At 47.8% G+C, this 26402-nt stretch overlaps 1 protein-coding gene and 1 long non-coding RNA gene across 7 annotated transcripts in view; one reads left to right on the top strand and one right to left on the bottom strand.

Annotated features, from left to right (window-relative positions):
* The window catches only part of RUNX1 (RUNX family transcription factor 1), a 257316-nt gene that overhangs the window by 58974 nt on the left and 171940 nt on the right, over positions 1–26402 (top strand). The window lies entirely within an intron of this gene.
* LOC125175498 (uncharacterized) lies at positions 10853–23440 on the bottom strand. Of its 3 annotated transcripts, none has more exons than XR_007155835.1 (3): positions 23288–23440; positions 17861–18092; positions 10853–13919 (listed from the first exon to the last, which is right to left on the bottom strand). It is a non-coding gene; the product is annotated as an uncharacterized LOC125175498 (long non-coding RNA). The 3 variants fall into 3 exon arrangements; XR_007155836.1 differs by lacking the exon at positions 17861–18092 and having other exon boundaries at positions 10853–12237; positions 13759–13919; XR_007155834.1 differs by lacking the exon at positions 17861–18092.

Raw genomic sequence — 26402 nt, 5'->3', positions numbered from 1 at the left:
AAGACAATTCATCATTTCATTTAAATAGTTTACAGCTCAAGGAAATGTCTTATCCTTCCTCCAAGTTGATGACATTTCTTCAAAGATTATTATCTTTTTTTTTATTATTTTAGAGAGAGGAGGAGGAGGAGTGACAGAGAGAGAGAGAGAGGAGGGGGAGGGGCAGAGGGAGAGAAAGAGAGAGAGAGAATCTCACGCTCAGCAAGGAACCCGACGTGGGGCTCAATCCCATGATCCTGGGATCATGACCTGAGCTGAAATCAAGAGTCAGATGCTCAACCGACTGAGCCACCTAGACATCCCTCAGTTATTGTTTTTAACCGGAGTTTAGTTGGTGTTATTATTTGTTTAAGTTTTAATTACTTAAGCAATCTCTACACCCACTGTGGGGCTCGAATTCACCACCCCGAGATCAAGAGTCAGACGTTCTACCACCTGAGCCACCCAGGCGTCCCTTCAAAGATCATTTCTAATTTTTTTTTCAAAAAAAAAAAAATTAAACTGCAATGGTGAAGAAAGCTAGCTCCTCCTGGTTGCTCTGGAACCGTTAAATGATCGGATGATTGTCGAAATGACAACTTCCCATTGTGTCCTACAATCACAGCCTTCATTTTGTCCTTCTCCACTCATGAAGGGGACAGGAGCGTCTCCCGGTGCTGAAGGGGCTCTTGAGACTGTCCACGTGTCACCAGCCATTTCAGAGGGAACATGACTTCCACCAAAGCCATGAGATATTCAAAGGAGATGAGAAAAATCAGCTTTGAGGGAAGTTACTGAGGAATCTCAGTGACTGGTGTGGGAAAAGGTAGAGCACTGCATTTATTCCAGGTCTTTCCCCCCACACTCCTCAGTCACTGTCTGTGTTTAGCAACAAGCAAGCGGACAGATCTTCTTCTACTCTGCCCTGGATCGGAGTGGGGGGTGTTTGACCAGAGAAGGCACATCAGGTGGAAAGTTACGGATGCACAGTTTTGTCTGACCCCAGAATTGCTTCTCTTTCCAAAATGGTTCTATTCTAAAATAATGGTTTCTATTACCCATCATTAATTGTGCCTTGTCGTTTAGGGGCACCTGGGTGGCTTAGTCGGTTAAGCATCCGACTTTGGCTCAGGTCATGATCTCACAGTTTGTGGGTTTGAGCCCTGCATCGGGCTCTGTGCTGACAGCTCAGAGCCTGGAACCTGATTTCTGAGTCTGTGTCTCCCTCTCTCTCTCTCTCTCTCTCTCTCTCTGCCCCTCCCCTGCTCATGCTCTGTCTCCCTCTCTCTCAAAAATAAACAGTAAAACATTTTTTAATTTTTCAAAAAATAAAAAAAGATAGTGCTTTGTATTTTAAATTGTCTTATTCTATAGCTAAGTCACTTTGCGTGCATTTAAAAGTATCCATGTTTGGGGCGCCTGGGTGCCTCAGTCGGTTAAGCGTCCGACTTCGGCTCAGGTCATGATCTCACGGTTCGCGAGTTCGAGCCCCGCGTCGGGCTCTGTGCTGACAGCTCGGAGCCCGGAGCCTGCTTCGGATTCTGTGTCTCCCTCTCTCTCTGCCCCTGCCCTGCTCACACTCTCTCTCCCTCTCTCTCAAAAATAAATAAACATTTAAACAAATTTTTAAGTATCCATGCTTATGGGTGATATTTCTAAGGCTTGTGTGTTAGGTTTGGAAAGTGTGCATCTTGCTCTTCCTGGAAGTTTTGAAAGCTCCCGAAGTTGGCTCCATGGGTCTTTCTCAAAGCAGCCACCTAAGAAGCACCCTCGAGGGGGATGGCATCTGCCAGGCAAGAGGCGTGTCCAGTGCTTGGCATCTCTCACGGGTGCTCCCCAAAGGCCCCCCCCCCACACACTCTCTTCCTGGAGGGGCAGGAGAGCGGCCCTTTCGGGGAACTGCGGGCCCTGTTGCCAGCTCGGCCTGGGGAACCGGCCCAGGGGAGTCTCGGCTCTCCCTCCCGCTGAGGTCCGGGCAGGCTGCCTGCCCAGTCATCCTTTTCATTGCCGGCCCCACCATGCAGAAAGTGACTTGGACGGCCAGCCTGGCCACAAGGTAGGCCGTCCTCTGAAGCCCAGCCCGGCCGGCCACGGATCGTCTGAGTCTCAGCTCTGCCCGGCCCGACACGCCAACATTTGTGTGTGATCCTTGACACGGGCCAAGGGCATCGCCTCTCGGTTTGGTGTTTTGTTTTTATGTATACTGTTGCGTTTTGTGAAACCTCCTTATCTTTGGAGAAGGAGGTTTTTCTTTAGATCCCTAACCGCTCTCTGAAATCATCACGTGTTTCTTTCCTGGGTGACTCCTGGTCCCCCAGAACCTCATCTCCTGGAGATAGAGACTGCGGTCAACCTCGTCGCCCAGAGCACCCCCAGTGCCCAGAACAGTGCCCGGCTCCTGTTCGTGTCTAGGTCCCATCTGCTAAGAAGGAAAATACAGGCGCTGGGGGGCTGCTTTGGGCCTCCCCGAGGTCCAGCCGCCTGGAATGTGCCCCAGGCTCCCATCTTAAGCCCAGCACAGTGTCCCTCCCAAAATGTCCCTCCCATCTCATGGAGGGGACCGGCAAGCCTGTGCAGCATGCAAGCGGTGCAGGAATCTTCCACGGCGCCCATCCTTGGCCAGAACTTCCAGGGGAAGCAGGCCCGCTGGCCCTCTCCCCGCTCCTGGGAGAGGGTGTAGATGCCACAGCCCCCCGAGAAACCACTCCCTTCGCTCCCTGCGAGGTAGTTTATTACTTTCCTGTGGCCCCGCCATACCAAATGACCGCCAACCGGGCAGCTGAACACAACAGAAATTGTTTTCTCTCACAGTTCCAGGGGCCAGCAGTCTGAAATCAAGTAGGGCCACTCCACGTCTGAAGGGTTTACGGGAGGATCCTCCCTTGCCTCTTCCTCTCTTCTGCTGGTTGCCAGCAATGGCATTCCCTGGCTTCTGACTCCGTCACCACAGTCTCTCTGCCCGTGAGCATGGCCGTCTTTCTCCCCTCTGCGTTATCTCTGTTTTCTCACGAGGAGACCGGCCGCTGGATACAGACCTAGCGTGACCCTGTCGTATCTCGTTACTCCTGCAAAGACCCTCTACGTAGAGAAGGTCATGCTCCGAGGTTCTGCGTGGGCATGAATTTTGGGAGACGCTACCCAACCCAGTTCAGGCCATCGGGACACCAGAGGTGCTCCCCCCCCATTCACACCACTTATTACTTGTGTGACCTCAGGCAAGTCATATAACCTCTTTGTGCCTCTGCTTCCCCGTCTGCAAACGAAGAACCGTAGTAGCACTGCCCTGTTGGGCTAAAGGCACTGGTATTGGTGAGCTATGTAGTCCGGGGAGATAAACTCAGCCAAGTGAGCACTCATAGATGCTTCACAGATGTCAATGGACAGCCCTGTCATCGAGGACCCTGCGGGGGGGCGGTGGGGGGGGGGGGGGTGACAGACAAGAGAACTGACCCAGAGTGCCAGCCAGGAAGCATAGGATGGGACACCCAACCTGTCTGAGGGGATGATGGCAGGTACGATTATCCTTTATCTAGAATGTAGCCAAAGGAAGAGAAGGGAAAAGGAGCTGCCGATGGAGGCAAGGGCATGTTCAAGGGCCTGGGGGCTGGAAGGGAGCTGGCATATTCAGAAAATGCCCCCCTTGGTCGGGATGGTAAAGCCCAAGACAAGAGTGCAGCTGGGATATAAGGAGAGAAGCAGGTGAGGTGGAATCACAGGAGGCAGGACGCTGGACTTCACCAGCCCTGTAGCCCACGGAGGCTTCCAAGGTCACGTCTAGCCCTCAGCTGTCTTAGTCCATTCAGGCTGCTATAACAGAAATATCATAGACTGGACAGCATACGAACACCAGACATTTATTTCTCATAGTTCTGGAAGCTGAGAAGTCCAAGATCAAGATGCTGACAGCGTCAATGTCTAGGGAGAACCCTCTTCCTGGCTCATGGCTGGCTGTCTTGTCATTGTAGCCCCACATGGTGGAAGAGGCAAGGGAGCTCTCTGGGGTCTCTTTTATAGGGGCACAAATACCATTGCGGAGGGCTCCTCCCTCAGGACCTAATCAACTCCCGAAGGCCCCACCTCCAAATACCATGCCATTGGGCTTTAGGAAATAGCATGACTTCGGGGCCAAGGGGCACAACATTCTTTCAGTCTGCGGCATTGACAGTTCCCTAAACTCCTGGTGGGTCAGAATGCTTCGGCGTTCTCTTGCATTGTCCAGCCCTCGGAGCAAACACATGAGCTGCGTGAGGCATTCTGATCCCAAATGCAACACCGTGCCGATACGTCCCATGACAAAGTTGCTGAGTTGCTGTCCTTTTCTAGGGAAAATGTCAACAGAAATCCATTCCCTGTGTCCCAGTGTCGTGTCCATTAATTGAGGCATCCCAGACATGTGTCTGTGTGCACATGTGACCCTGGTCATGACACAATAGCCACTAGAAAATGAGGCTCACCATCTTGAAAGCTTTTGACTAAAACCCATCCTTCTGATCTATCCTGATGACTAGACTTATCGTATTTGCTGATTTCTCCCAACCGTAACAAACACCCACTCCTGATTCTCTTTGATAAGAAGCCTAGACATGCAGGTGACCCACTGTCACCCCCACGCAGCTCTCCCATTCTGAAGATTCCTGCTCCTCCCCGGGGAAGCTTCTAGAAGGAGTCACCTTGTCTGCAAGCCCTCCATAGTTGGTAGAGTCTAGATCTTACTTGCATCGTAAGCAAACTCATCGTAGAGTTTCTGGTTGAAAGAAAAGGACCTTCCTATGTCCCCTGCGCCACTGATGCTCCACCTTGATATGTTGCCCCATCTGGTCCCTCCAGATGGTCAGGGCTCTCGGAATGAAAGTGATATTAAGAGCAACCTCTCAGGAAGGGAGTTGGTCAGCAAAACAGCAAAGGGATAGAACCTCAGAAGCGCGAGTTAGTCCATAGACAGAAAAATAAATCTAAGTCACAGAAGCTCAGAACAGGAAATGACCCTAGCAACTGTAATTAAAAAAAAAAAAAAAAACTCATCTACTGTGCTTTCACCCCTGAGCTGGGTGTTCTGTGCATGTCATTTCCTTTCCTCCTCCTGCCACCCTCTGAGCAGGAACCCCTGGCAGATGAGGAAACTGAAGCAGAGAAAGGGTAAGTAATTTGATGCCCGGAAGCCTATCCAGTGGGCCACGTCTCCCCATTCTATAGATGTGGCAAGGCAGGGCCCCGGGGAGTCGCCAGCGGTCTGCAGAAGGGAAGGCAGCATCGTTAGAACGTGAACCTGGACGTTCCCTTCGCCCGCTGCCTATCGCAAGCCAAACAGCACAGTAAGAACCCGTAGTAGACATTCCAAGTTTTACAGCACGAAGACATTTAAATTCTGCTGCAACAGGCATGCCTGCCACCCACAGACTTCCATACTGTTCCCTGAAGCTGTTTTGGGGGAATCTGGTATCTTTCAAGTTAGGCTGAGTAGGGAGGGTCCAGAGAGAAAGGGATCAGTGTCCTAAGCAGCCTGGAATGAGAGAAACTACCTTAACTGAGGGGCACACCACACCAGGCAGCTTCCCAAGGGGGTGATTTCAGAAGCCTGGAAAATTCCTCATCCTAGACAAGTTCTTTACTCTCCCCCCCACCCCCAGTGACCTCTAGGACAGCCCCAGGACTTCATCTTCAACTTTAGGTAGGCTCTGAGAAGGCGACTCCCCCAGGGAAGGGTAAACTATTAGCCGTTTACACTTTAGTATGAACCAAGAGGCTGCCCCAAAGAAGGTAGAGTGATGAAGGTCAGTATAAGGAGAGCTGGAGGCGCCAAAGGCAAGTGTTCTAGACCTCCCCACTTACTTGACCCCACGCCCGTTGGTACCGCTCCCTTTTGAGGACCTGGGAGCCCCGGAGCCTGGATAAACACACCTCTAGTCTCCTTCCCAGGGGCTCAAAGCTGCCCTTCCCGCTATTAGCTAGTGTATCAGAATCCGCCAACTATTAACCATCACTTGCAGGATATTGCATCTTGGATAAGATTAGGGCATAGGAGAAGGCCACCCGAATAATAATCATAATAAGCTGAATCATCCGCTACTGGTCCTTACAGTTAGGGAGGGTCCTTACAGTTAGGGAGTGGGCAGGGGAGGGCTGATCCAAGCAGTGGACAGAAGCAACAGGACGTGGCACCCGGAGGACCCGCAAGGTGCTGCAGCAGGCTCGGGACAGGCTTCGTGGCAGAAGGTAGCATCTAGGAGAAGTTGGTGGAGAGAGACGAAAGGACAGGCCCTTGCCGCTGAAGGAAGAAAAGTGGGGGCTCAGAGCACAGTCTTCGAAGGTACTCCGTGATGCTGTGGCTCAGAGAGAAGCATGGGCCAGGGCTGAAGACTGGGTGGCCAGGCCTCGGGCATCCCCTTCCCTGGGGTCTGCACCACACTGGCCCATCTGGGCTCCGCTCATGATCCAAAGGAGCACCCTGGGTAGATGGTGGGGCAGGGGACTGCCCTCATGATGCTCTGGAAAAGGAGCATCGCCAGTCTCTCTCTCCCTCTCTCTCTCTCTCTCTCCATCCCTGTTCCCTACTGGCTGTGTCATGAATGTATTGCAGGGAAAGAAGAGACAGTTCTAACCCACCGGGGCTCCTGGAGCGGGGCTTCTATGGAGATCCTTAGCCGGCGCCTGACATGGTTCGGGCAAACAGGATATCGAAGGCGTCCTGGAACCAGCTGCAGCGGGGGGGCCCATCCTTCTTCGTCTATACTTACAGGGTCCTTAGAAAGTGACAGAGTGGTTTCGCACACTGTCTCCCCTGAGCCCTACACAATCCTGCGAGGGAAGGCAGGGCCGGCAGGAATCCCCCGTCCTAGGAAGAAGAGACCGAGGTTCCGAGCGTCTCTGTGACTTGCCCGGGACCCCAGTGCGCGCAGGGTGGGAGCTGACCCGTTCCTCCGTCTGGGATGCCTGGTCTCACACAGGACTCTTGCCCCCACCCCGGGGAGCAAGCCTGCCACAAAGGCAGCACTCAACAGGCCCGTGGAGGGATCTTGTCTCGTCTTTTCCCTCTCTCTCCCCGACTGACTTCAGGTTCTGCCCGTTCCTGTTTCTGCCGAGAGCTGTAACTGTTTCTCATTTCCATTTTCTTTGGTACCCTCCTAGCCAGCAGGAGATCCTCTTTTTTTTTTTTTTTCCTTTTTGGTTTTATGAGAAGTTTTTCAGTGATGTCAGACTTCAAAGGAAACCTCCCACCAGAAAGATCACCGACCAGACGCACACTGTGACTCTTTCCCAGTCCTGAAGCAGAAGGGTGGCGAGGCTCACACGTGCCTCCTCTCCCTTTGACGCGAGGCCTCTTCCAAGAGGTTTCCCAAAGCCCCTCACTTTCCCTTTCGGGTCCTGAAATAGCGTGGCGGGAATCAACAGCTGCTTCCCAAGCCAGGAAGCTGAGCTCCCGGTGCCTTCATCCGTCACCGCAGTCTTGAGCTCCCTAATCTGTGTTCCCTGCCCCATGTCAGCGCCCCGTCTCCCCGCCCCCCCCCCCCCCCCCACGTCTGGCTTTCCTCAGGAACTCGCTAAATGCCCCTGTTCTCGCTGAGCCACTGAAGCCAGGCCGCAAGGCAGCCTAGCGACATTTAATTGACTCTCTCCGGGCAGTGATTCACAGAACAAAGCCTGACTGTCTGACCTGGAAACCACACAGTGGGGAGTTTAGAAACCAGCAGTGTAGTCAAAACAACGGCCCTGGGGCGGCCATTGCTTGAAGTTCAAAGGAACAAAGATGTAAGCCAGAAGCTTGTAATGACAAGGGCCTGCCAAAGAAGTACACTTACCTGGGCATGAAGCCTTCTGGGGCAAGGCTTCCCGAGGCTTTAAATCATGCTGGTTACATCGGGACAGGCTCCAGGGGCAACGTGGCCTCCTGGGAGAAGTTTCCCAGCTGGGCAGTGAAAACCTTAGTCATCAGGGTCTGAGGATTCTGTTGGTTTCCTAGGGCTGCTGGCACGAGTTCTCGAAAACAGGGTGGTTTAAAACAACAGAAATGTATTGTCTCACAATTCTAGAGGCTCGAAGTCCAAAATCGAAGTGTTTGCAGGGCCACGCCCCCATCCAAGGCTCTAGGGAAGAACCTTTCCTTGCTTCTCGTGGCTCCTGGCAATCGTGGACGCCCCTTGGATTGTGGGTGCAATACCCAGGCTCTGTCCCTGTCTTCCCACGACCCCCTCCCTGTGTCTCTGTGTGTCTTCTCCTCTTCTTCCGAAGATACGGTCGTTAGATTTAGAGCCCACCCTGATCTTGTGTGACTCAAACTGATCGCATCTACAAAGACCTTATTTCTAGGTAAGATTACATTCTGAGATGCCCGGTAGACATGAACGTTCGGGGGACACTACAGGGACCATGGCTCATTTGCTGTTTCCTCCACATCACCTCCTGCCCCCCTCTGGTGGAATTAGTCATTCCTGGTCTTGATTTTGGAACCTCCTCCACACCGAAATCTTCGTGCACAATGTTGAATCTTGACCTCCCAACTTCCAGGGTTGAGAAAACAAACGGTGCCCATCTGTGACACACGGCTAGGCGTGATTTGATGGAAAGAGCACTGGAAGTTAATGTGGGGCAGGCTGGAAGGTGAAACAGTGGGCAGCGTGCAAGGTTGTAAATGATCAGCCTAAAGAGTCTGGTCAAACGGTTGTAGCTCAGATGGACCACCAGACACCTTTCTCTAAATGCGTTTAGAGAAATGTAAATTTTGCAGTAGGGAATCAGGGTGGGGGTGAAGCACAGTCGGCCTAGAAGTGTTTTCATCCTCACCAGGGGCTACCGGCTCTCCAAGTGAAAATGGTACCGTCTCCGCCATCTCACATTCTGGAATGTTCCTCCATTCACAGCTTCTACTCCTTTCAGCCTACCATCCTCACCCCTACTGACTGCACTTGCCGCCTCCGCCGTGACCCCAGATGCCTCTGGCCACCCCGGCACTCAAGCCAGCACCCTTGATAATTGGCCGGCCATAATGAGCCAGACCCTAGGTTCCATCACACCGACAGCCTGTAACTCCCCATCAACCCCGTTGCACGACACTGTGATGGGGCCACGGGGAAATAAAAGGTTTTCACATGCAATCCCCCCTGCCTTTCGGCTGAGTTCCAAGTCCCTCGCTGTCACTACTCGGTCACACGTAACGATGGCCGCAAGTCGCCTTCCTCGTACAATCCTTCCAACTTACTTTCTCTGCTTTTTACCCTCAGTATCCTAAGCATTGTTGGAACCCCCAAACCACTTGGGCACGCATTGTCTTATTCTAACCCCTGCATCCCATATCCAGTTTATCCACGCGAAACACCCTACCGTGCTCCTCCTTCTTTGCGAGCTGTTCTCAGCCCGACCCTGGGTTCCAGCCAGCCTCTCCTCTCGGAAAATCCTCTCCCTCCTGTAGTCCTGAGAAGAGTAGTGAGTACTGAAGAAAGCACCTGTTCACTTCTTCCTTCCTGAGACGTGGTCTCGCTGTACCCTTACATGCCGTCTTTCTAGGGAATATTGCATTTGCTCCATCAGTTTCCAGAGATGTAGCAAGTATTGTGCTCCCCGCTCGAACACCCCTGCTTCCTCTGGAACTGCTATGTCAGCTCTTCGTCCACCCCTCTTCCTTCTCTGCTCTCCTCCACCCTGGGTCCCTTGGTCCCACTCCACCTGCTCTGTCTTTTGTCTTCAAATGCCTTTCTTGCTCACTCAGCCATCCCTGAGAGCTGCCATCTTCCTTTTCCTCTTCCCCTTGCCCCCACTTCCTTCTGAACAGTGGGTTACAATGTCTCCTCCAAAAGAGTCGGGGCCAGTGAGACGTTCTCCTCCACAGATGAGTTATGTGGCAAACGAAGTGTGATTCTGGGGTTCTTAACAATGCTCTCCCTTCTTTTCTGACTTCGCGTGGGACACTCTGGTCCACAACGACATACTGAGATTGAGCTCACTTATTTGCTACTCTAGAGCCAACAAGGATGAGACCATCTCATCCTTTGAAAGAAAACTATCCCACCCCTGGGGCTCCTAGTGGCTCAGATGGTTAAGTGTCCGACTCTCGATTTCAGCTCAGGTCATGATCTCATCGTTCGTGAGTTGGAGCCCCACAGCAGGCTCAGTGCTGACAGTGCGGAGCCTGTCTGGGATTCTCTGTCTCCCTCTCTCTTTGCCCCTCTCCTGCTTGTGCATATACATACACTCCCGCACTCTCTCTCCCTCATTCTTAAAATAAATAATGAAACTTCAAAAAAAAAGAAAAGAAAAGAAAAGAAAAGAAAAGAAAAGAAATTATCCCACCCCTTGGCCCTACTTTTCACCCTATGGTGATTTCAGATCTTGTATCATTACTCTTTTTTCCACAATTCCTTCCACAATTTCCCACAATTCTACTCCTCTTCCCTCACCCTTACCCCAGATGTATCCTAGACTCTGTTCTAGACTCTTCCCCCTCTGGTCCAACTCTTCCCCTTTGGGAATCTCCCCACTTTTGCCTCGAATGCCATAGGCCCATGACAGGCAGTACTGGCCCTCCAGGCAAGCCCATCTCATAGGTCTGGCCATGTTTTCAACGGGTTCACAAACACATCCATCAGGACATCACCCCCAGAAACCTCAAGGGAAATGTGTCCCATATTGAATCCATCATCTTTTATCAGACTTTCCAGCTTTCCTATTTCTGGTCATGGCACCACCGGCTCCCTTATCACCAGGGCTAAACCTTCAGAATTGACTTTGATGCCCCCACCCTTCATGGCACATCCAACTGCTGGTTAGGTTCTATTTATCCCACCCCCAAGTTTCTAGAACCTGCCAGCTATCCAAGCACCAGGTTTGTTGTAGACCCAGGACACGAGAGAGATGGTGTGAGTGAGATCAGACAGTAGAAAGATCGGGTACCACTATATTTATTGTCATTAACATTTATTTTACACCCAGAAGGCGTGTGGCATGCTATTCAGTGTTTTGATAAGCAAATAATTCAACGTGTTGATAACAACTTTTCAAAAAGGGAAAGCTATTTTGTATTAATAGCAGTACGTTTATTTTAGTGTTTAGCAGTAGGTAGTAGTGGTGAAATTTAAATAGTTTTTATTCTACCCCATCTGCAGAAGTCCACCAAGAGTTTTAGAGACATAAATGCCATTGTTTCCAGAAAGAATGACTCATTCAGTATTTTAGCTTAGCACTTCCTATGATTCACACCATCACTAGAGCTTCTGATGCTTAATATTTCTAGAAGCCATATTGAGAGACAGGACCTATGCCTAGGATGTAATTCGGGTGTCCAGGAAAGCTTTAATCTCCCCCGAATTCTACCTCACTCACTTGCCGTTGACAATATCTGCACTTAGCACCTTCTACCTGAGCAGCCTACCTGACATCTGCAAGCGGGAAAAGAACTCGGTTCTTAGAATGTTCCTTGGGAAACAGCATATAGCGTACTAGACTTTGGCAACGGGCCAACCTGACTTCGCATCTTGGTTCTACCACCTCTTGGCTGTAAAGTTCTTGGCAGATGACTTAGCTTCTCTGAATTCACGCCAGATTTTGAAAAATGGAGACATGATCAAATTTTTTTCCATGAGCTTGATTCTTTTAGTCATAAAGAAGAAAAACGTGACAATGAGGCTAAACATCCAGTGGATGGTACCTTTCCCAACCCAATCTCTCTCTCCTTCTCTCCCTCTCTCTCTGTCTCACATGTGCACACACACAGGCACGCGCGCACACCCACACGCACACACACACACTAGTATCTTCTGATTTTACAACTGAGCCTTGGGATGACCTTGGGCCCTCCTGAGAGCTACACTTCCATGAACAGTAAACTGTCTTCATCTTAATATCTGATATCAATGGTAGTTCCATGGGAAGACTGGATTTAAAAGTCTGTGTCCAAAAGAATTCTCTATACCTACCGCGTGGCAAAAGATATTTTTCAAATCTTTGATAGGAAAAGGGACAGCATTTTATAGTTCTAATGATTCAAAGAGATAAACACTAACATGCATGTGGTAAAGGAAATGGAACAAGGCACTGAATGGTCTAGGGCTAAAACCAAGTGCCTTCCGTCTACAGGCTGTCTTCAACACAGACACAAACCAATGAATGCACCCAGCTAACTGTTGACATGGATCGCTTCAGCCTTATGTTACAGCTGCGTGTTCAGCAGCTTTTCTAAGACCCATCCTTTCAGGCTTTTGTTCAAGCAACAGCTCCAATTTAAGAAGAAAAGTTTGAGGGGGGCGTTCCCCCTGTAGTGATGGCAATGACCTACAGATAAAAAAAAAAAAAAAAACAGGTCTCAGAACCATTTGGTTGCTAAGGAAATAGACACAACATTTGTGAAACTTAAGGCCATATTTGGTGGCTTGAAACATCTAAATGATCAAACCAAATGGATCAAATGAGCTACCAAGTAAAACCCACTGCAAAAACTCAGTTACTAACATAGCAGGAAATAATATCCTTCTGAATTCCACAGCTCATATGGATCCAAAGGTTTGTCAGCTCTAGTCGTTATTAAGCACCTATATAAGACGATAATAGACACTGAATTAACAATTAAATCTTTCGGACTCAAATAAACTTCTAGGAAAAAAATAATCCATTCCCAGGTGAGCTAAGATGACCCACGCAGAATCTGTCCATTGGTGCCAGGGTCGAGGGCTCTAGGTTTTTATTTGTTGTTGATTGTTCAATGAGAAGTTCGAATAGTACTGTTACAGATTTTCACACCCAGCTTGCAGTGGGAAAGCAGAAGAGTATTACCATGTCTCTGTCATCCTAAACAACACTTTGCACCAGATTAAATGTGTGGCCCGGGTCTCTGTAGCCAAGAGCAAGGACTTCAAGAGGAAGCTAGTTTCTGTTTTGTTTTTGGGTTTTCTTTTTTTCCACATGAGACTGATGTAGGAAGGAGTCAAGGAGCTCAAAACCTGCTCCCCAAGGAATGCGCAACCGTGTCATATGGAGACCCTCGGCTGCTCCCGATCTTAAGAGGGGCCTTTCCACAAACGCTTCATCTTCCTCTTTGATATTTTACCCTCTCATAATCACTTTAAGTCAACAGTCTGTCCCTGACAGTTTTGCTGACAAAGCACGTTTAAAATGATAGACTTGGTGTCTAAACTTCCGCCTACGTCTTCTCTAAGCTGGTGACCTGATTGTAACCGATTCTTCCAGTAGAAATACTCACTTGTTAACCTCAAGTGCTTTCTGGGCACGGCTGAAATAAAACAAATTGCTTTTTAAGGTTACGATTCCAGATTCTGCGTCTTATTTTCCATTTCTTCTTGTCTGATTTTCCATGTAGGTTTTATCTGCTACTTATAAACCATGAAAAACAAATTATTCCGTTCAAATCTTTGGAAAAAGCTGTTCGCTGGCACAAAACTGCATGGTCTGCTACTTTTTCTCGTTTTGAATTTCTGGAAGGGAAATCCTACTTATGAGGAGACTTAACTTTCCATCAGTAATGGGGAAAACTGCTTCTCTCAGGATAGTGAAGGAAGCTTTATAACAGAAAACTCAGCAGAGATTAAAAAAAAAAATCCACATAACTTATGTTTATCCAAATCTGTGTCTTTAGTGATATTGATCCCCCTTCTAGCTGTGGCCCTGGGAATAATTGGAGAGCAATGTTGCGAAAGCGTGTGGCGCCTTTCGGCAATTGTTGTTTCAACTGTGTGCCATTCGAATGCCACTCTTATGACTTGAGACAATATCCCCACCCCCTCATGTCTCCAAAGCCAAAATCTCCCATCTCCTGTCTACGGACACTCACGACATTACCTGCTCCATGTGGATCTCCCATACTGGTCTGGCCGATGCCCTGTGTCCCAGCGGAGATCTTAATTATGAACGGCATCTCCATTCGAGCGGCAGAGTGTCCTGTTTTGATGATTCATTTTCCCCCTACTCTGAGTGACTTCTCTTAGGTGTTTGCAAGGTGCCTTATTTGGAAAGAAAAGAAAACCATTTAGGAAGCTAAATGGTTTCAGCCATTGTTCATACGAGATCGACACCTAGAGAGTCTGCCCCCCACCTGCTCCTCGGTGACAAAGTCAGGATCAAAGCCACGTAACAGATCTTTATAAAGCACTTACTGTCAAGCCAGACACTCTTCTAGGTTCTTTATGTAGATTGACTCATTTAATCCTTGCGATGATCCGCGCCCTGCGGGGTACACGTTATATTTATCCCATCTTCCAGGGTGGAGCTTTGCCCCGGGCCGTGTACTAGCAAAACACAGAACTGTGCTTGGAGCCAGCAACCTGGTTATAGGGTCTGGCGAGTTCAACAGGCCACTCTGCTGTGCAGAGCCAGCGCTTCTGACTCTTGGTCCTACCCTTTGTTCTAGATTATGTTGCTTTTGGACCAAGGAGAGAAGAGTGTGTTACTGAAAATTCAGCTTTTCAAAGCTGGTATTTTTCTATCACTATGAACATCATCCAACTATTGCCAAATGCACCTAAAAACAGATGAGGCTTAAAAACGGATACGACAGAGACTTACCAGATAATGCATATGTTTCGGGGAAGATAATCAAACTATCGAGCAACAGATACACTGCAGGTAACAGCCACTCAGGAAGGAAGGCAGCAATAAAATGACCAATATAGCCACCCCCAGCCAGACCGGCTAAGTATCAGTCTGGTTGCTTTTATATTAACATTTGTTTTTCAAGGCCTGTCTGAAGGAGACCATGGACCCCTCCAAATTATGGGTGTGCCTACATAATTCTTTTTGTAGACCACCTGGTGAAGCACCCATGGGAAGAGTTTTCCTAACAAATATTGTTTGTGGCGATTATAGAGGTGCTTACAATGACCTCGGAGCTGCAAACCTATGCAAAAAAAAGAAAAAAAAAATGACTGTGACTTATAGAAAAAGTTGAAGACACTTTATAGCATATAAAGTTTAGAGCCAAGCCCAGAATCTTTCTCTCACTCCATGGGCTGTGAGTCACAGGTGCTATTCCAGAACCTGGGCATGGGAATACATGCAGGATCCTTGAGATTTCAGAGTCCCCAGTCAGGCCAAGCAAGGCTGGAGCCTTTAGTGCTCAGAACATACTGGAGAGAGTGGCAATCGCCATGGAGCTTTACTCTCTCCAATACAAGAGATAACAGTCCGTCTCCTGAAAGACAGGACGACCCTATCTGGCCCAGGATGAATACATACTGGGCCAGAAATAAATACTGTTTTTGCATAAGAACTCTGGCAGGGGAGACCCCACATTCACCTAAAACAATCCCTTTTTGGGGGGGCACCTGGGCAGCACAGTCGGTTGAGCGTCCGACTTGGGCTCAGGTCACGATCTCACGGTCCGTGAGTTCGAGCCCCGTGTCAGGCTCTGTGCTGACGGCTCAGAGCCTGGAACCTGCTTTGGATTCTGTGTCTCCCTCTCTCTCCGCTCCTCCCCTGCTTAGGCTCTGTCTCTCTCTGTCTCAAAAAAAAAAAAAAAACATTAAAAAACTTTAAAAAGCCCTTTTTGTATTCAGGTGGCTTAGGAAGACGTGCCTCAGTGTCCGAAAGCAGAGTCTTCATGCATACAGAGATTTAAATAATAAGGCAGCCCACAGGTTATGAGCAGAACTGGCAGAAAATCAGACAATCCCTTAATTACCGCCTACAGCTGTTCTTAAATATTGCAATTTCCTTACCCTGATCTGGTTCACAAAATGAGCAGCAAACGTTGAAAAAGTTAGTGCCTTTTAACCAGGAAACACACAGCTACGAAATATGTGACACTGTGGTAGACAAGTCAAAAAAAAAATTTTTTTCCCCAATAAAGTAACGTTCTCCCGGTGACATCTTATTATTCCAGTAAAAAATAGAATCCTCAAGTTAGACAATATCTCTTGCTCCTAGGGAACTACAAACAACAACACAATAAAACCAGGCTTTTTGTCATATATTTGTCATATATGTTTGGTGAAAGGGGAAGAAAGGTGTTCATTTCCCTTTTCTTTGGAAATCAGCATCCCCGTTCATTTCAAAACCTTTGCGTTTTGAGCTCCGTCGAAAGCTAACCTAGAAGCAACACCCTCGTGCTCATTAACGGAAAGGAAGGCTTTGTGGTAGAATTTCTGGAAGAGTCTTCCTTGGGCATAGAGCACTCTTTATCCAGTGAAGACCCCCGATATTCTTCAAACAACAGACACTCCCAACAACAAAAAATTGTTAAAAACTATACGCTCAACCACTCTGATCTTCTAAATTATCACCGTTTGTTGTTTTTTTTTTTCAAATCATTATAACTGAGGTCTCCAAACGACACCTATCTAGTTGGTTAAAATGAATATTTTCGCAGCTGTCCCATAAAGAAACATCGCCTTTATGAGTGAGGTAGGTTGGAAACACTGTCATCTCGAGGCTTCAGAAGAATATTACGCATGTTTGGTTTTGTGGGGCGTTCGTGGAGCATTCTCTTGCCTTCCTGTGGCCATCGCCTGGCCGAATGCGTAGTAAAAAATGATAGTATAAATTATTGCGCAGGAAGCACTTGTAGCTAGAGGGAAATACGATCCACCAACATGTTACTGACCGTGATGCTCCAATGAGATTGCCTTTCCTGATAGTTCCTGTGTGTCCTGTGTGATCTCTGCATCTAACCTCCCAGGTGGCATTTCTGTCAATTGTCAGCGTATTGGGCTTGGAGGTTGTTATCTCTCCTCCTTTTCTGTGGCACAGACTTCACCAGACATTCGAGCTTCCACTGTGTCTATCAAAATAGGATGCCAAAGCAAGCTTGGGCCTGTCTCATGCATTCCCAAGGGGGGGAATCTCACGCCTAAGGGGACAAAAATTGGTTCTCAGGGGGTGAAAAAAATCTCTGATATCACAATGGCTTGTGACCCTCCCAAACTCAATTGTACTTGACAAAATCTTATCCCTTAGTATTTCCTTTCTGTCATGAAGGAGAATTTAAATTTAATTTGGTTTTGCTACTGAGTTTGGAGGAAGTAGAGAATGATAATGAAAAAAAAAAAAAAAGCCCATACATTTGGGGACATTTTTCAGTTTGGGGAAGTAGGCAGTAGACAGTATATTCGTGGAAGATATGTGCTAATAAATTCTAACTTCGAAATTCAAGCAAGAGCGTGAATATTATTCTGTAATTCCAAGTGTATCTCATTGTTGAGCTCAAATGGTATAGAGATGATTAGTTTTTCTTCAGTGATTTTTTCTGAAGGCCAATTACTACACTTTTTCTAATTCTTATCTGAATTTCCAATGAGACACGACTTTCAGAGTTAAATCCCGGGCTTTTGCCTGCGTTTTGCCCTGATTTGGGCAATTCCCGACTCAAAAATATTCAGTGGCTTTCCCTCTGCAGGTAGAATACAACTCAATAGTCGTAAAACCAAGACCCTCCAAGATTGAGTCCCAAGCTCTCTTTTCAAAGTTATTTTCCTCAGCTCTCCTTCCGAAACTTCACTCCAAAAACAAGACTCTCATTTCTGGGCTTTTAGCCGCCCTGTTTCACCACGTGACTATTTTCCCTTCCTGCCTACCAACTCCGCCCCAACTGCTCTTAAGCAGCCCAAATGTTAGTTTTCACAAAGATTCGTTTTGAACTTTACTGAGATACAATTGACATATAACATGTGTAAGCTTCAGCTTGGAGTGATCTCCCCTCTTTTTTGAATTCCTACAACTAGCCACCTGGACAAGCCTTATGGCACCTTGCTCTTTCTACTACATACTATGGTTTTCCCTACAGACTATATGATTTGGTTCCTTCTCCAAGTTAAAAGCTCTTGAAGGGCAGAACTTTGGTACGATTTCTAGACCACGTGGTATAACAGAAGGAGCCAGAAAAAGACCTGGGAGCAACCTTTTCATCTACCACTTCTGGCTGCGTCTACCTAGTATTGCCCTCGCTCACCTTCCCTTTAGGATCCGGACGGGTTACCCAATCACTCCGAGGCTAGTTTCTTCGTCTGTAAACTAGTGTGATGTGCTGTGAGAATTTAAGAGGTTAAAGTATCCAACACAGAGTAGGTGCTTCAAGCTTGCTGAATAAGTCCATGCCTACGTAACGTCATCACTTGTTGCTTAAAATGTTTTCTCCAAGAGTTTTCGATGGCTGACCTGACGAAACAGATTTGGCAATGGATCTATTAGGAGAAAAAGAAAAGAGAACAAGAGCCGAATCGGCTTTGCTAAATTTTACGGCGTTAATAATTCTGCTTCTTTAAAGAAAATCTCAGGGAACTCCTTAGTGTGCAGACGATCCTTTCCAGAAGGAATATGGAAAGAAAACGGGAACAGACAGCAACCCGGGAGAGGGGCATGGCCCTTATAAAGTGACTGCTGTCTTCATCTGCACCAGATTTCATGCCACTCTCCTTCTGCACCCCTCATCTGAACCAGATTTCGGGTCTGGGACACGGAACCAAAAGGAGCACGAAACACGAAACAAGATCCAGTCAAGCGCAGTGAGTTCGCTCTGGCTCCAAGTCAAACCTTGGCTGAACCACAAAGCTTCACCTGGTTTTGTGTAAAAACCACACCGAACCACCATTTTTTGTCATGGTTTCAGTTTGAAAATGGGGTTTCATGCAAAACTTGTCCTACTTTCAAGAGGGTTTCTTGGCAGAGCATGAGCAAGTCTTTAGCTGGCGTGGACTCTGCCTCATCAGCGCCTCCAGCCAGCCGGCCCGGGGGAACTTACTCCTTGGGCTGCCCTCGGGAGGCCCAGGGTTTGAAAAATCTTGCTCATGTGATCATGAAGAGGACTGAAAACCATCCGGCGTACCCATCAGAAATACGGTCAATTCGTTCATCTCTTTGCACTTGGCTTTTACGAAAACAGAACATTTCTGGAAAGCAGTGGGTCAAAAAAGAGGTGGGATGCTAGACATGGCCTAATGCTCTATCTGCGCATGGAAGGAGAGAAGGGTTGAAGCAATTCTTAGAATAATCCAGGCCAAAATTTCACGCTTATTGGAAATACTTAGATAATAAAGGCAAACTAGGCTATATTCATATATATAGAAGAATGAGGTCAATCTCCCCCTCCTTAGAAAGAGACTAAAAGCCTCCTTAGAAGCTAGCAGTGTCAGATAAGCCATTTGTCCTGGGTGGTGACAACATTTGGAAAGAGGGTCTGATTTGAAGGAACTCCAAGCTGAATTTTCCATGACATCAAAGGAAGCCACCTTCACAGGAAGGCAGTTACCTTGACAAATTAAACAGGTTCTTGAGATTTCTAAGAGGATCATCATAATGAACACACGAAAAATGGATCAGATCTATAGTAAAACATTTATGACATCAATAAATTCAAAATTTTACAGATTAGCAATAAGAGAAAATAGTTTCTTTTTTTTAAACCTAAGTGGATTCTTTTTTTTTTTTTTCAAAGTTTTTTAAACATCTTATTTATTTTTAGCAGACAGAGAGAGACAGAGCGTGAGCGGGGGAGAGGCAGAGAGAGAGAGGGAGACACAGAATCCAAAGCAGGCTCCAGGCTTCGAGCTGCCAGCACAGAGCCAGATGTGGGGCTCAAACCAGTGAGCCGCACCATGAACCGAGATATCATGACCTGAGCCGAAGTCGGACGCTTAAGGAAAAGAGCCACCCGGGAGCCCCGAAAATAAATAGTTTCTTAAAAATAGCTTCTATCTATGGAATACTGTAAGATGCATACACACAAAATTTCCCACACGTGACCACACTGAGTCCCCGAAAAGCCCCCGCACCTCCTGGTGAGGCAACTTGTGTAGGTCTTGTCGAAATGAGGTGACTTGTCCAATCCAGGCCCAGAAGCCAGGAAACTACAGGAATTTGACCTTCATCTCCTTCTACAGACACAAACGTATCTAGGCCTGCTTACTGAGCAACAAGGGAGATCAAGGGACCAACCAGGGCAATCTAATGTCAGGAGCCAAGGTGGAGGGAGTATCTTCTAAGGAGTTAAGGGGCAGGACTGAAAACTAAAGAGGCTCTCTAGGAGACAGATCTTAGAAGGGGAAAAAAGACTTAAAATGTGGTGCCTTCCCGCGAGCTAGGGAATCCATCCAAGCGACGGGCTCAGTTCGAAGTATATGGGTTTTGAGGGTCCCATAAAATATACACGTAGAACTCTCCAGGTTCTCCAGAATTTGGTCTCGAAGTTCAAGAAACTCCATGCTGAAGGCATGGGTCAGGGGGTGACTAACGTAAAGGTAGTAGGTCAATGATGTCGAGGAGGCGAGATGGCGAGGAAGAAGAAGGTCAAAGGGAGCATCGGGGTTTTTGACTCCCACGTTCTGTCTATGCAACTGGATAATGTGGGGCAGCATAAGAGAGCAGGCTTAGCAAATGATGACCGTAGGGAAGGCGGCACACCGCCGAACCGAAAAGGAGATCCTCGTCACCCCGCCGAGCTGATCGTTGCAAAATCCCAAACCACTTTTTAAAGTAGAAAGTCACATCTCACTTTTCCACTACAGGATAGTCTATGATAAACAAACCCTACGTGCAGGCAGCGCCTCATTTACACAAAAGAACAATCAAGGGGGATCGTTTCTTTCATGGTGAGATTCACAATGGAGTGCTATCAAAGAGCAAATGTCCTTAGTGATGGTAACACATGGCTCATTTCACCAATCCCAAAACAAAAATTGCATTTGCTCACACGTTTTTTGGAACATGGGTTCACTTTTGATTGTTTTTGATTGTTTTTTAGGGCAATGCATACTATAAATTTCTTTCGGTAGATCATAAGCAAGTGGTTAAGTGGGATCGGCAATTATAATCCATTTTTACTTCCAAAGGTTCTTTGGCACAGAGCCTAGTAAAAACTTCTATTTATTTAATTACTATGAAATTGGAAGATGTCGTGCTATAGAATATTGATGTAGAGGCAGAAACCCAAATGGGCATTTCCCTTTATGAAAAGTATTAATTCCAGGCCCCAGAGGTCACTGTGGGGCCCTCTAGTTCAATATTTTATAATCACCTCGTAGTTGGAGCAGTGAGCAGTGAAGTCTCCAGTTTTTCTAGAGAAAATTCAGGTGCCATACGAATGGAACGACCTATATAGAGGTCTGGGTACTGGATATAAAAATGCCACATAAACTTAAATGTTGGTCTGCTCTTGTGTTTAGGAGAAATTCTTCTAAACCGTATTTAGAAAATTATGGTCTCTAAGTGATCAGTTATAAGCCTACAAGGGTTATTAAAATTGTCCCAGAGAGTGTTCTTCCAGTAGAGACATCAGAGCACTGCTCCATCCAGAGAGGCCACAGAAATCTTTTACAAGGAGCTGGCAAACCACACAACATGTCGTTTGCTTTGTTCTGTGAAACATGTGGTGCTTGAGGTTTGATTGTTACAATTCATGGGTGTCAGAGAAGAATCATTTCTCCCTCCTCTGAACTGCTGGAATTTACCTTCTCTATCGTCCTTTCACTGACCCGACTGCTTCCTACCTTCTGGCGTGGGTACACATGAATCTCTTTCTTCAACTCAGCAAACAGGAGATATGCACCTTCCCTTCTCACAAAGACTTTGTTAATGTACAGATACCATACATAATGGAGAATGGATGGATGGATGGATGGGTGGATGGATAGATGATGTGTGCATGGTTGGATGGACCGAAGGATAAGGGGATGGATGGATGGATGGATGGATGGATGGATGGATGGATAGATGATGCACGCATGGATGGATGGACAGAAAGATAAGTGGATGGATGGATGGATGGATGGATGGATGGATGAATAGGTGGATGGTTGGGTAGATGGATGATAAATGGATGCCTGGATGGGTGGGTGATGAGTAGAAGAAAGGAAATATAACAAAAATTTTTAATGTGCCTGGAAGATGTTAAAGTGATCAAAATACTAAGATATTTTCTTATGATAAGGTAAAAAGAATTATTCTGTAATCTGTAACGATAAGGAAAGGATAAAATCAACAAATTCCAAAATTTTAGCCCTTCCTGGATTCCTCTTATTGATATATCATCTAGAAACGAATTAAGAGAAGCTAAGGAATTTCAAGTTACGTGCCGCACCTTTTAAGGTCAGAGCCTTGACTGGAACCTGCTGTATGTTCCATAAAATTTTCTTTGGTGAAAGAACTGACCCAACATTGTATCCCTTCAGAGCTCTAGGGAGGTTAACACTATGTTAATAAGTCAGTTCAAGCTTTGTGAATGAGCACAGGTTTTTTCCGACATATTCTTCAACCTCTCTGAGCCTCAGTTTACCCTTGAGTACAGTTGAGATAAATATGTAATACCTACCTCCCTTTATAGGATTACGAAGATCAAACGGGCTAAAACACGTAAAGCCCTTAGTTTACAAACAACTAGTAAGTAGCCAAGCCAGTACTGATATCCACAATTACCTAACTCCTGAGAACTTTTTTTTTTTTTAATTTGTTATTTTGAAATGAGTTGAACATACAGGAAAGTTGTAAGACTAAACACAAAGAACCTGTATATACGCTGCACCCAGATTCCAGTTGCTCACTTCTTGCTACGTGAGCCCCTGGTTCTCATTAGTGTGCTTTGGGGTTTTATAACAGTCTATAAAATGGGCACAATACTGGTAGGGTCCCTGTGAAGATTAACGAGCTCACAGATACAAAAACTAAGACACATAAACGAGTAGCTGTAGCAAAGGCTAAGAGGACCTCTGCCAACTTCGAAGCCTAGTGTGGGCACCAAGGAGGAAGTGATCCCATCCCCGAGGTTGAAGGGAGATGAAAAGGTCTACAGAGGAAGTGACCTCTGAGGCCAGGCTTTAAACGCCCAGCCATCCAGGATCGGAGCAAAATACCGATTTCTCTCTTCTGCCTTCCACCTTGCCTTCTCCCGGAGAAAGGGCTGGATTTGAAAAGCCTCTGAAAGATATTAGCTAATTTAATTTGGCAAAGTGAGTTGCCGCCGTGCCCAACCTAATTCCACTGTCATCAGTGGGGTAGAGGTCACCCACGGGGCTTCCAAAAACTTGTTACCGCAAAGAGCGGAACATCCTTCTGGGCCGTGTCCTTGCAAACTCCAAGCCCTGGAGTGGAAGTCATGGTTTCTCAGTGCTTATCGCAGTTCTCGGAAGTGAGAAGTAACCTTTCCAAAGCCTCTATTTCATGTGGCTGCACAAAGCCAGAGCCCTGTCCAAGGGCACGAAAACCGCTTAAATACCCCGCGTGGCCCACACGAACCATCTCCCTGCATGATAAAGCGTGCGCTCTCAGGAGGCGAGCCAGAGCGGCTCCAAGAAGTTCACGTCTGCTCCCCAGGCCCTCCCGTCTGCCGGGGAACACACACCGCCACCGCAAGCCATGTCCAAGTCCCCAGAACGGATCTGATCCGTACCTCGTAGAAAGTTCTGGATCGCATCAAAACAGCCCCGAAGATGATCAGTCTGGCAAAGTAAGCTTGCCACGAGACTTTTGGCCTTCTCTCGCTTCTCATTTGGGGAAAGTTACAATTAGACTGCGCTTCGCCTTTTTCCCTGTAACTGATCAAGTGCTGTAAATCCTGCACATCACCCCCGAGCGCAGGCACTTACGAATCCTATTTTTTTTTGCGCAATGCACCATATGCAAGCCCGGCTGAGAGGCAGGGCTCCGTATTCCTGGCATGCAGGAGAGCCACTGAGAGATATCATATGGTCTCCTGGCAGAAGTACAAAGTGCCTCTTACTGTTTGATCTACTGTCTTAAACTTAAATGCAAAATCTGATAATTGGGTCAGGCAAGAGAAGAAACTGAGCAGTAAAGTTCTTTTCATTTCCTTTTCGCTCTTTCTCCACGTTTCATCTTTTCTTCCTTTTTCGCCCTCCCTTTACTCCCGTCTCCCTCCCTCTTTGTTTCTCAGTTCCCGAGGGAGACAGGCGGCCCTGGGAGTACAATGGATTCAAAGAGGAGGTGGGTTTCTGGCTGGAAAACCTGTCAGAGGGTCTCCCGTCACCTCCGTCAGCTCCTTGCTAGATGCATGTTTGATTTTTGGTCCATTAGCGACGGTCCTGGATAACCATCTTGAACTCTGCAAAAGCCTAAATCATGGCTGGGTTTACTTGTTTAGAAATATCACTGCCTTTCCAGACTTGGATTTGTTTAATGTAAAAGGAATTCATCGGAGTCTCTCTGGTTTAGGGCGTTAAGCAGACAGAGGTTTCTACTTCAAAGGGCACCGGAGATCAAGGAGAACTGACCCCCTCCTCAGACAGGAGACTGTGGTATGAAATGTCTGACTTAGGCTTCCCTGTGTAGGGAGAGAGAACTTTTCCTGCTTGGTTTCACCCCTCCAGGCCAATTGCCTACGTGGTTACTGAATGGTTGGAGCTGGGTGTAAACCCAAATACGGTTTTCTGATGGACAATGCATGTAGCACTCGCCGAGTAGGGGTCACAGTTTCAGAAATGACAAAGCTTTCTGTCCGCGTCACCTTTTCAAATCACAAAAGGGCAGTCACGCACACTCAGGTGAGCCCCTCAAGTTTGCCACAGGTCAGGCCAGCTGCTCGCTGTGTCAGATGCTTCATGGACGGCCTCCAGTGCTGGAATGTTCCAGGGGGCCCCCTGGGGTTGGCAGAGGGAGTGCCTGGGAGCAAGTCCCACTTGGTCTGCCCTCCTCTGCAGTTCCATTCCAATATTGTCAGCTGGACTCGGGATGGAAGAACCTTCTAGACACTCCTAGTCTTGAATTGAAACAGGAGTCACAGGGAGGCCTCCTGAAGAGAAGGTGAGATTGAGAAAGGATTTGGGGGCACCTGGGTGGCCCAGTCGGTGAAGTGTCCAAATCCTGATTTCAGCTCAGGTCATGATCCCAAGGTCCTGGGTTCGAGTCCCACATCAGGCTCCGTGCTGAGCGTGGAGCCTGTTTGGGATTCTCTCTGCCCATCCCCTCTCTCCCTCTCTCTCTCTCTCAAAAAAAAAAAAAAAAAAGCGGGGTGCACCTGGGTGGCTCATTCCATTAAGCAGCCGACTCGATTTCAACCTAGGTCATGATCTCACAGTTCATGAGTTCAAGCCCCGCATCAGGCTCCGTGCTGATGGTGCAGAGCCTGCCTGTGATTCTCTCTCCCTCTCTCTCTGCCTCTTCAATGTGCTCTCTTTCTCTCTCTCTCTGCCTTTTCAATGCTCTCTCTCTCTCTGTGTCTCTCTCAAAATAAATAAATAAGCTTTAAAAAAAAGCAGGACTTGGCTTCTATGAGGGAGGTGGAGAGTCAGTCTTGTCAATGGCAGCAAAGCCACCTCCTTCCCCCGGGGGTCTGTCACTAACAGTTCCCTAAGCCACTGCTCTCTGAGTCCCAAATTCGAACTCTGGAGGGCCATACCAAAGCGTCCCTTTAACTAGGACCTCGATGTCGAAAGTTTCCCAGCATCCCTTCGGATCACCCCACACTTCCGGGCAGGTCTCAGCGCCTCTGCTGAGGAGTGAGCTGCTTTGGAAGAATCACCAGACCAAAGCAGCAAGCCGGCACCAGAGCCCCGCAGAGAGCTTAGAACCGACTCGCTTATTTGGACACATCCGAGTCAGGACGCAGTCCTAGATCTCAGTGGCTCTGCAACCTGTCTCCTGAAGACATTCTGGGCCCAGGGAAGCCTACAGAGAGCTCAGTCCAGGGGCTGGGGCTGGAGAGAGAAACTCAACAGCTCAGAAATGCTGATCAGTACTTTTTTTCAGACTGGAAGGCACTGGGGAAAGGGAGTGTGTGTCGAGGGACGATGTCCGCTGATTCTCCAGCTCGTGCAGCCTTAGCACCTGCAGTTTAGGAGGCTTCAAAACTGGATTTGACCTGAAATGGAAAAGAAGCTGTTTCTCTGAAACAGGTGGTCATGTGACACAGGGGATCGTGGGTCTCTTGGATGGAAGCTGCTTGGAAACAAATGTCCGGAACCCCAGGAGAACGTTGCATGGCGGTCCGTCTTCCCGTGGCAGCCCTTCCATGTAACATTTAGGGCTCTGCTGAGGGTCTTGGAGGATCCTGGTGCAGGCATCCATCAGCCACCCTAGCTGGTACGGTCACATCATGCCTTGTCATTCTACTTGATGTAACTGTGCGTCACTCGCCCACCCCTGGAGACTCCTCTTGTCTCAAACTCTAAATTTGACCTTCTCGACCTAACACCAGAAATGACTCTGACACACCTCGTGCACGCCTACAAAAAGGTCTGATTTGCAACAACACTGGGACCCGGCGTTCAGGGCTCCTGGGATGGAGGTCAGCCCCCCACCCCCAGCTGGTATGCCCACGCTGACATATTCATGACAGTGGCTGGGGTGGGGGGGGGGGTTGCAGTGGCTGTGGGGTTGCAAGGCGCACAGTCTAAGGGGCCTGGCGAGAGACGGTTGGCCAATTATGCCTCAGTCCAAGTCTAATGCTCAGTGGAAAGACAGAGCACTATTCTAAAAAAACATGCCTGTGAAGTTGTTTTACCTTTACCCCTAAGATTTTTCCCCATTCCTGAAGAAACGGGCTAACT

This window comes from Prionailurus viverrinus, chromosome C2 (assembly GCF_022837055.1).
Source record: "Prionailurus viverrinus isolate Anna chromosome C2, UM_Priviv_1.0, whole genome shotgun sequence".
NCBI lineage: Eukaryota > Metazoa > Chordata > Mammalia > Carnivora > Felidae > Prionailurus > Prionailurus viverrinus.
Note: the sequence above shows the minus strand (reverse complement) of the source record. Positions and strands in the feature narration are given on the sequence as shown.